The sequence below is a fragment of the Sceloporus undulatus genome, chromosome 1, assembly GCF_019175285.1.
Source record: "Sceloporus undulatus isolate JIND9_A2432 ecotype Alabama chromosome 1, SceUnd_v1.1, whole genome shotgun sequence".
In the NCBI taxonomy this organism is placed as follows: Eukaryota; Metazoa; Chordata; class Lepidosauria; order Squamata; family Phrynosomatidae; genus Sceloporus; species Sceloporus undulatus.
The window spans coordinates 341,487,737-341,499,586 of NC_056522.1; the positions used below are offsets into that span (position 1 = coordinate 341,487,737).

At 42.7% G+C, this 11,850-nt stretch overlaps 1 protein-coding gene across 1 annotated transcript in view; it reads left to right on the forward strand.

The window, feature by feature from the left end:
* The first annotated feature begins 7,804 nt into the window (after positions 1-7,804).
* Positions 7,805-11,850, forward strand: part of TMEM63C (transmembrane protein 63C) — a 120,739-nt gene continuing 116,693 nt past the window's right edge. The window contains exon 1 of the mRNA XM_042443438.1: positions 7,805-7,965. The gene's annotated coding sequence lies outside the window, so the exon portion shown is untranslated. The remainder of the gene's footprint in view (positions 7,966-11,850) is intronic.

An 11,850-nucleotide genomic window follows, 5' to 3' on the forward strand; every position in this document is an offset into this window, starting at 1 on the left:
GAAGAAGAAGAAGAAGAAGAAGAAGAAGAAGAAGAAGAAGAAGAAGAAGAAATAATAGTTTTATTTATATCTATCCTGCCTCTCCAGAGGGATCAAGACAGGTTACAACAATAAAAAGTAAATAAATGAAATACATAAATACACACATAAATATAATTACATAATCCTCTTATCCCCTCTCTTAAATCTAAACAACAACATTATAAAATGTGATTAAAATCACTTAAAATTAGAAATAATTGAAGCGAGACATCTTGGGGCAGTCATAGGACAAATCATATTAGTAGGATGATCAGTCAGGGAAGGCCTCAATCAGGGAAGGCCTGTCGGAAGAGATCCTGCTTGACAGCCTTTTAAAAGTCATCAAGATTGGTGATACATCAGATCTCTTTCGGCAGGCCATTTTATAATTTTGGAGCAGCAGATGAGAAGGCCCTCTGTGTAACTGCAGCCAGCCCAGTCTTCATTGGCTGCAGTAGGTGATTCCCAGAGGACCTGAGTGTGCAGGGTGGATTGTATGGAAGAAGGCGCTCCTGCAGATAAGCTGGAGCCAGACCATGAAGGGCTTTAAAGGTTATTACCAACACCTTGTACTGTGCCTGGAAACTAATAGGCAACCAGTGAAAAGAGTTTAGTATTGGTGTTATGTGGTCACCTCTACATTTTCCGGCAACCAATTTGGCTGCCATGTTTTCAATTAGTTGAAGTTTCCGAACTAAGCACAAGGATAGCCCCATGTAGAACAGAAGTCAAGTCATGAGGTTATCAGTGCATGTACCACCATTTCTAGGTCCCCTGGCTTCAGGAAGGGTTACAGCTGGCATATCAGCCGAAGCTGATAACAAGCACTCCTGGCCATTGCATCTATCTGGGCTGACATCTGGAGCGATGAATCCAGGAGTACTCCCAAGCTGCGAACACAGTCTTTTAGGAGAAGTGTAACCCCATCCAGGACCGGTTGGCATATCTTCATACCGGATTAGGGGTCCCTATAACGAATACCTCCAACTTGTCTGGATTCAGTTTTAGTCTGTTTTTCCTCATCCAGCACATTACCACTTGTGAGATATTTAGCCTTCTCTGGTACCAAAAGTTTCTGTTAAAGAAGTAACACATATACTTCAGTTAAACTCATACAGCTTGATATTACTGTGGTTCCTACACTGATATCCACACACATCTGGACAGGATCAACTGAGCAAAGAAAGGTCTCATTTCAGCCTTGTTGTTCTAAGACAGCAGTGGGAATCATCTAGCATCCCTCCCAGAAGATAGACTGTAACTCCCTGCACTTCTCACTATTGGCTTATTTGGCTAAGGCTGCTGTGTCTTACTGTGCAACAACATTTGGAAGGCTGCATGATTCCTAGCCCTGCTCTAAAATGTATACACTCACAGGAGATGAATTTTATGTTCCTAAATTTAACTCTATATTAAGAACTGCAAAATCAAGCCTGACAATCCAAATCCAAAATCCATCCTGTAGAGGTTTTTTCATCAAGCAAAGATATTAAAACAGCATACAGTGGAAAGAAATTGACAGTGTTACGAGCATAGAATCATAGAATCAAAGAGTTGGAAGAGACCACTAGGGCCATCCAGTCCAACCCCCTGCCATGCAGGAAATCCAAATCAAAGCATCCCCGACAGATGGCCGTCCAGCCTCCGTTTGAAGACCTCCAAGGAGGGAGACTCCACTACACTCCGGGGGAGTTTGTTCCACTGTCGAACAGCCCTTACTGTCAGGAAGTTCCTCCTAATGTTCAGGTGGAATCTCTTTTCCTGCAGCTTGCATCCATTGCTCCGGGTCCTAGTCTCTGGAGCAGCAGAAAACAAGCTTGCTCCCTCCTCAATATGACATCCCTTCAAATATTTAAACAGAGCTATCAGATCACCCCTTAACCTTCTTTTCTCCAGGCTAAACATCCCCAGCTCCCTAAGTTGTTCCTCATAGGGCATGGTTTCCAGACCTTTCACCATTTTAGTCGCCCTCCTTTGGACACGCTCCAGTTTCTCAATGTCCTTTTTGAATTGTGGTGCCCAGAACTGGACACAATATTCCAGGTGGGGCCTGGCCAGAGCAGAATAAAGTGGCATTATTACTTCCCTTGATCTAGACACTATACTTCTATTGATGCAGCCTAAAATCGCATTGGCCTTGTTAGCTGCCGCATTGCACTGTTGACTCATGTTCAACTTGTGGTCTACTTGGACTCCCAGATCCCTTTCACACATAGTCTTATTCAGCCAGGTGTCCCCCATCCTATATCTGTGCGTTTCATTTTTTCGCCCTAAGTGCAGTACCTTACATTTCTCCGTGTTGAAGTTCATTTTGTTAGCTGTGGCCCAGCTTTCTAGTCTATTCAGGCCATTTTGAATTTTGATCCTGTCCTCTGGGGTATTAGCTATTCCTCCTAATTTGGTGTCATCTGCAAATTTGATAAGTATTCCCCCAATTTTTTCCTCTAAGTCATTGATAAAGATATTGAACAGTACTGGGCCCAGGACAGAGCCCTGTGGGACCCCACTGGTCACTTCTCTCCAGGATGAAAAGGTGCCATTGTTGAGCACCCTTTGGGTTCGTCCGGTCAACCAATTACAAATCCATGTAACAATTGCCTTGTCTAGTCCACATTTTACAAGCTTGTTTGCAAGAATGTCATGGGGAACCCTGTCAAAGGCCTTACTGAAATCAAGATATACTATATCCACAGCATTCCCATCATCTACCAAGCTAGTAATTTTATCAAAGAAAGAGATCAGATTTGTCTGGCATGATTTGTTTCTCTGAAACCCATGTTGACTTTTTGTGGTTATGGAATTGCTTTCTAGATGTTCACAGACTCTCTTTTTAATGATCTGCTCTAGAATCTTTCCTGGTATTGATGTCAGACTAACTGGCCGATAATTGTTTGGATCCTCTTTCTTCCCCCTTTTGAAGATGGGGGACAACGTTTGCCCTCCTCCAGTCTGCTGGGACTTCTCCTGTTCTCCAGGAGTTTTCAAAGATTATTGCCAATGGCTCCGATATTACATTTGCCAGTTCTTTTAATACCCTTGGATGTAGTTCATCTGGTCCTGGAGACTTAAATTCATTTAGATTAACAAGGAATTCCTGTACTCTTTACTTATTTTGTGCTGAAATTCCCCTATTCTGTCCTCTGCTCCTTTATCCTCAGGTTGAGCACCCTTTGCCTTTTCTGAGAAGACTGAGGCAAAGAAAGTGTTGAGTAATTCTGCCTTTTCTCTGTCCCCTGTTAACATTTTGCCATCTTCTCCACGCAGTGGTCCTACCATTTCCTTCTTCTTCCTTTTGCTGCGGACATATCCAAAAAAGCCCTTTTTGTTGTTCTTAACCTCTCTAGCAAGCCTGAGTTCATGCTGTGCTTTAGCTTTTCTGACCTTATCTCTACACTTGGTAGCTATTTCTTTGAATTCCTCTTTGGTGATTTCCCCATTTTTCCATTTCTTATACATGTTCCGTTTAAAATTTAGCTGAGCTGAAAGTTCCTTTGTCATCCATCCTGGGTTCTTGCGACATCTCCCATTTTTCTTTCTCACTGGAACTGTTTTAATTTGTGCCTTCAGTATCTCCCTTTTGAGAAACTCCCATCCATCTTGAACTCCCTTCTCTTTTAGTATTCCTGACCATGGGATCACCTCCAGTATTTCTCTAAGTTTACTGAAATCCGCTCTCCTAAAGTCTAGAATGTGTGTCTGACTATGCCTGGCTTCTCCTTTCCACTGTATAACAAACTCCAGGAGAACATGGTCACTTCCACCTAATGATCCCATCACTTGCACCCCATTAACCAAATCATCCTTGTTGGTTAGGATCAGATCTAAAATAGCCGACCCCCTTGTTGCCTCTTCCACCTTTTGGACAATGAAATTGTCTTCGAGGCAAGTGAGGAATTTACTAGACCTTGAGGATTTGGCTGATTTTGACTTCCAACAAATATCAGGGTAGTTGAAGTCACCCATCACTATTACATCTCTCCTTTCTGAGTATGTGGTCAACTGTTCTACAAAGGCATCATCCAATTCCTCAGTCTGACTTGGGGGTCTGTAGTAGACTCCCACCATAACGTTGTTTCCCTCCCCTTTAATTTTTATCCAGATGCTCTCCACCTGGCTTCCAGGATTGATGTCCTGGATCTCTTCACTGGTGTAAATGTCCCTGACATATAGGGCTATTCCTTTGCCTTTCTTTTTTGGCCTGTTTCTCTTAAAAAGGTCATATCCCTCTATTTCTACATTCCAATTATGAGACTCATCCCACCAGGTTTCAGTGAGGCCAATTATATTTTAGAAGTGGGATTCAAACCCACGCCTCCATTCAGAGACCAGAACACCCGAACCCCGCCCAGGGAAGGCTTTCTAGGCCTTGAGTCTGGCGCCTTAGACCACTCGGCCATCATGGCATCTACAATTTCAGTTATGATGGAACAGGAAATATGTGTGACATAAAGAGAGGCAAAGTGACACCCTCTCCTTTTATGGCCATAAACTGACTAATCCCAAAAGCAATAAAACAAGAGTCAATAAAGTTAGACTTCTCCCTTGGAAATATAAAGTATACCCCCCCCAGCTGTATTTGCATCTTTCTGAGCTGCAGAAGGCCCCTGCAATAATTTCTGTAACTGTTTAGGTATAAAAATAAAAATAATTCACAAGTTATTTAACTTTTAAAATACATTGTGCTACTTGTATTATGTTTTTTGCTGTTCTGCATTGGTCTGTAATGTCCAGTGTGTCATTAGTTTAAAGAAACAGAACCTGATCCAGTAAAAGGGCAGCTTTGATTAATTTTGTCTCATGCATCCATTTAAAAGTGGTGTCACCCTTGCTTTTAGAGAACAAGGCATCTCTGTTTTCTTTCCATATTCATCAGTGCTAAGAATGTACTTGTTTGAACATAGTGCTTTATTTCTCCATAGCCATCTATGGGGCTAGTCACGTTTATGTTTTTTGCATGGAGAGATTCACATCTGTGAATAGATTCAAAATTGATTCACCGTACCCACTACATTTTAAGGCAGGGAATCTCTCCATGGCACTTTAATCCAGTCTGAAGTTCTCATTCGACACCATTCAGGATCAAAATTGAGACGTCTCCATTTCCTGAATGGTGGCTGCATGATCTAAATTGATCCAGTAACTCACTCACACTATCAGGGGTGTGGATTGTTGCAGTTTAAAAACTGCTAAGAGATCCAGTGCCAAATGCGCCAGTTTAAATGAGCTTTTTGGTCCGTCTGTCCCCCCACAAACTGCACTGAGTACAATTAGTGCAAGTCTGAACAACAGGGAAATAACCCAGTTTCTAAACCAGGTTATTTCGTAGCGTGAAGGGGGGCTATGTGTATGATACAGGCAAGGCAGACTCCAAGATTGCTGTAGGAAGTGGTAGTTCTCTATTTAACTTTTGTCATAAACCCCAGAAGTGGTGACAACTCTTGAGAGGAATTTCTTGCCAGCACATAGACGTAACAAGTGACCTCTACAAGAGAGTAAGCCTCCACCAGTCTTACGCAGTTATATCCTAGTTAATGTAGTATATGTGTTACTTATTTAACAGAAACTTTTGGTACCAGAGAAGGCTAAATATCTCACAAAACTACCAATCCCAGGATTCCATAGCATGGAACCATGGCTTGGAAATAATTTGGAAAGTCTAGTGATAGGTTCCTAAACCCTTTTGTAAAAAAGCAATTCAACTTGTTTATTTAAAACTAGTAACATGAAAGAAGGTCTGGTAAGCCTTGCATATGTAAAAGCTAAAAGTAAAGACTAAAAAAAAACCTTTTGAACCAGAGGCAACTGGAAAGCTGCTTTCAAAATGCATCAAGGCATAACTCTTTTCACCAGGCTCCACTTTTCTTATGGTTCCTATTTTAATGGCCAAACTAAGGCTGTATCCGCACTGCACAAAGAATCCAGTTTGACATGCTTTAACAGTTTAAATGTAAGTGAGAATGTGGTCAGAATAATAGAATCATAGAGTTGGAAGAGACCACAAGGGCCATCCAGTCCAACCCCCTGCCATGCAGGAAATCCAAATCAAAGCATCTCCAACAGATGGCCATCCAGCTTCTGTGTAAAGACCTCCAAAGAAGGAGACTCCACTACACTCCGAGGGAGTGTGTTCCACTGTCGAACAGCCCTTACTGTCAGGAGGTTCCTCCTAATGTTGAGGTGGAAACTCTTTTCTTGTAGTTTGCATCCATTGCTCTGGGTCCTAGTCTCTGGAGCAGCAGAAAACAAGCTTGCTCCCTCCTCAATGGCCATCCCTTCAAATATTTAAACGGGGCTATCATATCACCTCTTAACTTTCTCTTCTCCAGGCTAAACATCCCCATCTCCCTGAGTCGTTCCTCATAGGGCATGGTTTCCAGACCCTTCACCATTTTAGTCACCCTCCTTTGGACACGCTCCAGTTTCTCAATGTCCTTTTTGAATTGTGGTGCCCAGAACTGGACACAATATTCCAGGTGGGGCCTGGCCAAAGCAGAATACAGTGGCACTATTACTTCCCTTGATCTAGACACTATACTTCTATTGATGCAGCCTAAAATTGCATTGGCCTTGCTAGATGTCTCACAGAAGTACAGTTCTCAGAATGGCCTAATGAAAAGCTAAAAACACTTACAAAAATCTTAGCCCATGCTTCTTAGTCATGATCCAATGGGCAGAAGGTAAAAATGTAGGAGAGGTCCTGGAAAAGGATGAGACTGGACCATCCTGCCAAACTGCAAAGTAGGACAAGGCACTGCAAAATGGAGGACATTTCAAGAAAAAGGGAGGACCTGACCAAAGAAAAGCTCAAAACATGCATCCTCATTATAAATCCATGCTTCTTAGCCCTGCTCCAAAGGGAGGACATTTAGCAAATCCTCCTGGACAGAAGATCGAAATGTAGGTAGCATGGCCAGATGCCCTCCCTGAAAAGGAGGACAGGGCACTGAGAAATGCCAGAAAAAAAGGCAGGACCTGATCATGGAAAAGCTCAAAACACTCATCCTCAGTATAATAAATCCATGCTTCTTAGCCCTGGGGTCCAAAACACACTGCAGAAATCATCCAGGTTGAAACTGCTTTTCACTGCCTTGGTTCAGTTATAGGGAATCCTGGGAATGGTAGTTTATAGTGGCACCAGAGCTGTCTGACAGAGAAGGCTAAAAGTATGTAGAGAGCTCTTGCACCCCCTTTGAGACTCACTGAAAGAAAGAAGTGGGCAGCAGGAGCTTCCTAGGCTGAAATCTACTTCCTCAGATGCATTTGGTGGAGTGGAAACCAGGTACTGTACAGACATATATATATATATATATATATATATATATATATATATATTATGCCATTGGTATGTGAGGATGTCAATACAAATCACAAATCCTTTGGGGATGGAGATGAAGTTGCAGGTCCAGTTTGAACGGTGGTCGTTAATGCACAAAGGCATAGTAAACTGGCCTAAATATCACACACAAGCTCCTAGCATTTCATGACATTGAGCACTGAACAGTTGAAGCAGTCTCAAAGTGGATGATCTAGACCCTGCTCAAAAGGGAGGCCTTTGTGGAATTCCTCCTAAACAACAGGCTGGAAGGGAGGACAGGTCCGGGAAAAGGAGGACCCCGCAGGATGCATCTCAGCAAAGCCTGGGAGGGAGGTGGGTCAGAAAACGAAGGCTCTTTCCTCCTTGGAAGGGAATTTGCAGATGCTCCCTTGCCTCCCTCCCAAAATGGGCTGGTGATGCTCTGACTGCCTCCTTTTTCCTCGTCTGACGCTGCAGAAGAGCGGAGCTTGCGCGGCTGCGGATCATCATCCTCAGCCAAAGGAAGGCGAGGAAGAGGAAGACAACACCTCTTTGGAGAAAGGAGGAACAAGTCCTGCCTGCCAGCCATCTGCAGCCCAGAGAGGGGGGATCAGCAAGGCCCTGGGCGCGAAGACCAGCTGCCCTTTCAGGTAGGGAACCCACCTGGCTCCACGCTCTTGTTGGAGCCAGAGGCTTCGCCTGCATCCGCACTGCAGGAAGAGCCCACTTTGACACCGCTTTAGCCGCCCTGGCTCCATGCTAGGGAAATCTGGGGTTTGTTCTTTGGTCTCTCTGACAGAGAAGGCTCAATGTCTTTTTAAAAATAAAAAATAAAACCTCTACAGTTCCCAGGATTTCATAGCATTGAGCCAGAGCAGTTAAAGCGGTCTCAAACCAGGTTATTTCTGCAGCCCCTTCTTGGCATGGAGAGCTGTCAGGTTTCCTGAAGGGCCAGAGATTCCCCTGATTTCAGGAGAAGGAGGGTTCTTTAAATAATAATAATAATAATAATAATAATAATAATAATAATAATTTTATTGATATGCCGCCTCTCCCACAGGATTGAGGCGGCTTACAGCACCACGTAAAAGACAATATAAAATACAACATAGAATTAAAATACATCCCATTAATTCCCTCCCCCCCACCTTACTACAATAAAGTATCATTAAACAAAAGAATTTTTTTTAATTAAAGGATTAAAAAAATTGCAATAATCAATAAATCTCTTTCTGGATGACAGATCACAGATCAGGGATGTCTAGAAAGTCTGGGGTGGGTGGGTAATCCTTTCCCTGCGTGGCTACCACTCTCTCCGAATTCTCTCCTAAAGGTTTGAGTTTGTTGATTTCAGCCAAAGATCTGGAGGGATCTGGAGGCAAGGGTGGATCCTCTCTTTTCCACTGTGGGGAGGCCTCAAGCATGATCCCACAAGGTTGATCTCTGTGGAAGGCCTTCCCTTCAAGCCAGGGAACCAGAAGAGGAGAAAGGAGGCTTACTTAGAGCAGTAACCTTTAAAAGAGAGTACAATCCCATCCAGAATCCACAAAGCAGGGATACCTTTATGGGGCCAACCAAAAGGCACAGAATACATATGAGAAGCGTTGGAAGCACCACTGGCTCCTTACCTCCGGCAAAGGTGCAAAAATGCATGTGTTGTTTGCCATGGTGTCACAAGGGTCGGCGTGTCACCTGGTGTGGTAACTCATGGTGTCCCCCCCCCCCACACTATTGACCTCCTCCTATTTCACACATACAGAATCCTTAGTCTTGCTTAGTGTTTTGTGGGTTTTCCGGGTTATCCTCTGAAGATGCCAACCGTAGATGCCAGCAAAATGTCAGGAATAAACTCTTCTAGAACATGGCCACATAGCCAGAAAAACTCACAAAAAAGTATGGATGCCGGCCATGAAAGCCTTTGACTTCACCTTAGTCATGCTTTTTTGCACTAATGTGACTCATAGACATTACAAATCGTAATTCCCATACACCACGGCTAATAGTTATGGCATAAACAACCAGCAAAATTAAAATTATACCTTCAAATTACCATAGCATACGCACAACCGAAATATATTTACATATGCATAGTGAAGGTTTGGTTAAAATCTGATGCTTTTAAAGGAAATTTTAAAAGAATAAAAATTTTAAAAATTTTCCAAAAAATTAATTAAAATTTAAAAAATTTGGAAATTTGAAATTTTGATTTTAAAAAAATCCTGAGGCCTCTCCTTTCTCCTCCCACTGAGCTTTACCCCACTCCCACCATCTCTCAAAGCATTTTAAAGGGAAGCAGTTGAATGCCACATCCTCTTTCTGCCAAAAGATAGATGTTTCAAAAGCAGTGGTGTCACCTGCCCGCCTCCCTTAGCTTGTCACCTGGTGCAGTACACACACCCCTAGTGACACCACTGGTTGTTTGTGTTGTTAGCTGCACTTGAGTTGTCCCCAACTCATGCCAACCCTGAGGATGAGAAATCTCCAAGACCCGATATCCTCTGCCTCCCTGCTCAGGTCTGTCTGGCCTGCTGTCTTCCTCTCTTTCTGCTGCCTTCTACCTTTCCCAGCATCATTGTTTTTTCTAATGAGTCTTTCATAAAATCATTGAGTTGAAAGAGATCTCAAGGGCCATCCAGTCCAAGTCCATTCTGTCATGCAGGGAGACACAATCAAAGCACCCCCGACAGATGGACATCCAGCCTCTCTTTTAAAACCTTTGAAGAAGGAGCCTCAACCATTCTCTGATGAAGTGTGTTCCACTCTCAAACAGCTCTTACTGTCAGGAAGTTCTTCCTGATGTTGAAATGGAATCACTTTTCTTGTAGTTTGCATCCATTGATCCATGTCCTTGTGTCTGGAGCTGCAGAAAACAAATTTGCTCCATCCTCAGTATGACGCTCCTTAAAATATTTAAACAGGGCTATCATATCACCTCTTAACTAGCTTCCTAAAGTGCTCCTCATAGGGTATGGTTTCCAGACATTTCACCATTTCCTTCTCATGGTGTGTCATAAGTAAGAAATCAAAAATAATGACCACAGAAGAACTCCATGAATTCACCCTAGACAATGATAAAATTGAAATAGTCAAAGAATTCCCATACCTGGGATCAAACACTGATTAGAGTAGTGACTGAAGTCAAAAAATCAGAAGAGGACTTGGATTGGGAAGGGCAGCTATTAAAGAACTGGACATGTTCCTACAATGCAAAGCAATATCTCTGAATATTAAAGTGAGCAACATCCAAGTCATTGTTTTTCCCCATCATAATGTATGGATGTGAAAGCTGGGTGGTGAAGAAAACAGTTAGAAATAAAATCACTCATTTGAGATGTGGTGCTGGGGAAGAGTGCTGAGGACCATGGACAGCCAAAAAGAAACAAATAGGTCCTTGAACAAACAGATCAAGCACATCCTGAAAGCCAGGATGACTAAAGTTGTCGTACTTTGTATACACCATGAGAAGGAAAGACCACAATGTTAGTCACAGGCCTGTATTTTGTCAAGATGTTGGAAGCACCTTTTTGTGTTGCTAATGGAAGTTAAATTCCCTGGACTTTAAAATCCTTTATCTCCCAGTACCACTTGGCCAGGAGGAGGGGCCTGCCTATACTGATATCCCTCCAAACCATCTCAACTCAGAGCAACACCAACAATACCTCAAGAAGATGAAAGCCTGTGACTAACATCATAATTTTTTTCTCCTGTGTGATTTTTTTAACATCTTTGCCTGATGAAGAAGCTAGTAAAGCTTCAAAAGCTTGCATCATGTATTTTGTGCATTTTGGTAGGTCCAATAAAGATATCACTGCTTCATGTAGTTTGGATGTTATATTTTGCTATATGGCCAACACGACTACCCCAGATATGTTTTCTTTAAAAGATGGGTTTCTCTTTCTGTTGTTGTCATTTTGTGCCTTCAAGTCTTTTCCAACTTAAAGTGACCCTAAGGCCACAGGGTTTTCTTGGCAAGTTTCTCCAGAGAGGGTTTGCCATTGCCATCCTCAGAGGCTGAGAGAGTATGACTGGCCCAAAGTCACCCAGTGGATTTACATGGTGAAGTCAGAATTCAAACCCTGCTCTCTAGAGTCAAACCACTACACCACTTTCTCTTTATATCCCTCGGTTGGAGTGGGTATGCTGGGCTGTATGGTGTGGTGTGGTGTAGCACCTTTCAGGCTAACTGAGCCCAAGACATTGTAGACTAAGCTGTATAATGGTGGACATTTGGACTGCTTGGTATGGCTTTTACCTTCTCAAAAGCAATGTCAGAGGAAAGTGAGAGAGATGTATGTGCATGTTTTTACAGGACCAGGTCTCAGTTTCTCCTTTATTGGAACTCTGAAGCTTTTCAGAAGGCATGGATTTATTTTAGTTTCTTGTACCAAAACCAACAAAGAGGCTAAATTAGTCTTTAAGATGTTGGAGGACACTTGGATGCAATTGTGTGGCTACTGCTGTGATTGCTGTTCATATAACAAATTGGAGATTCTGACAGTTTCTTACAATAGTGCAGGACAGAACTTTAAAAAGTT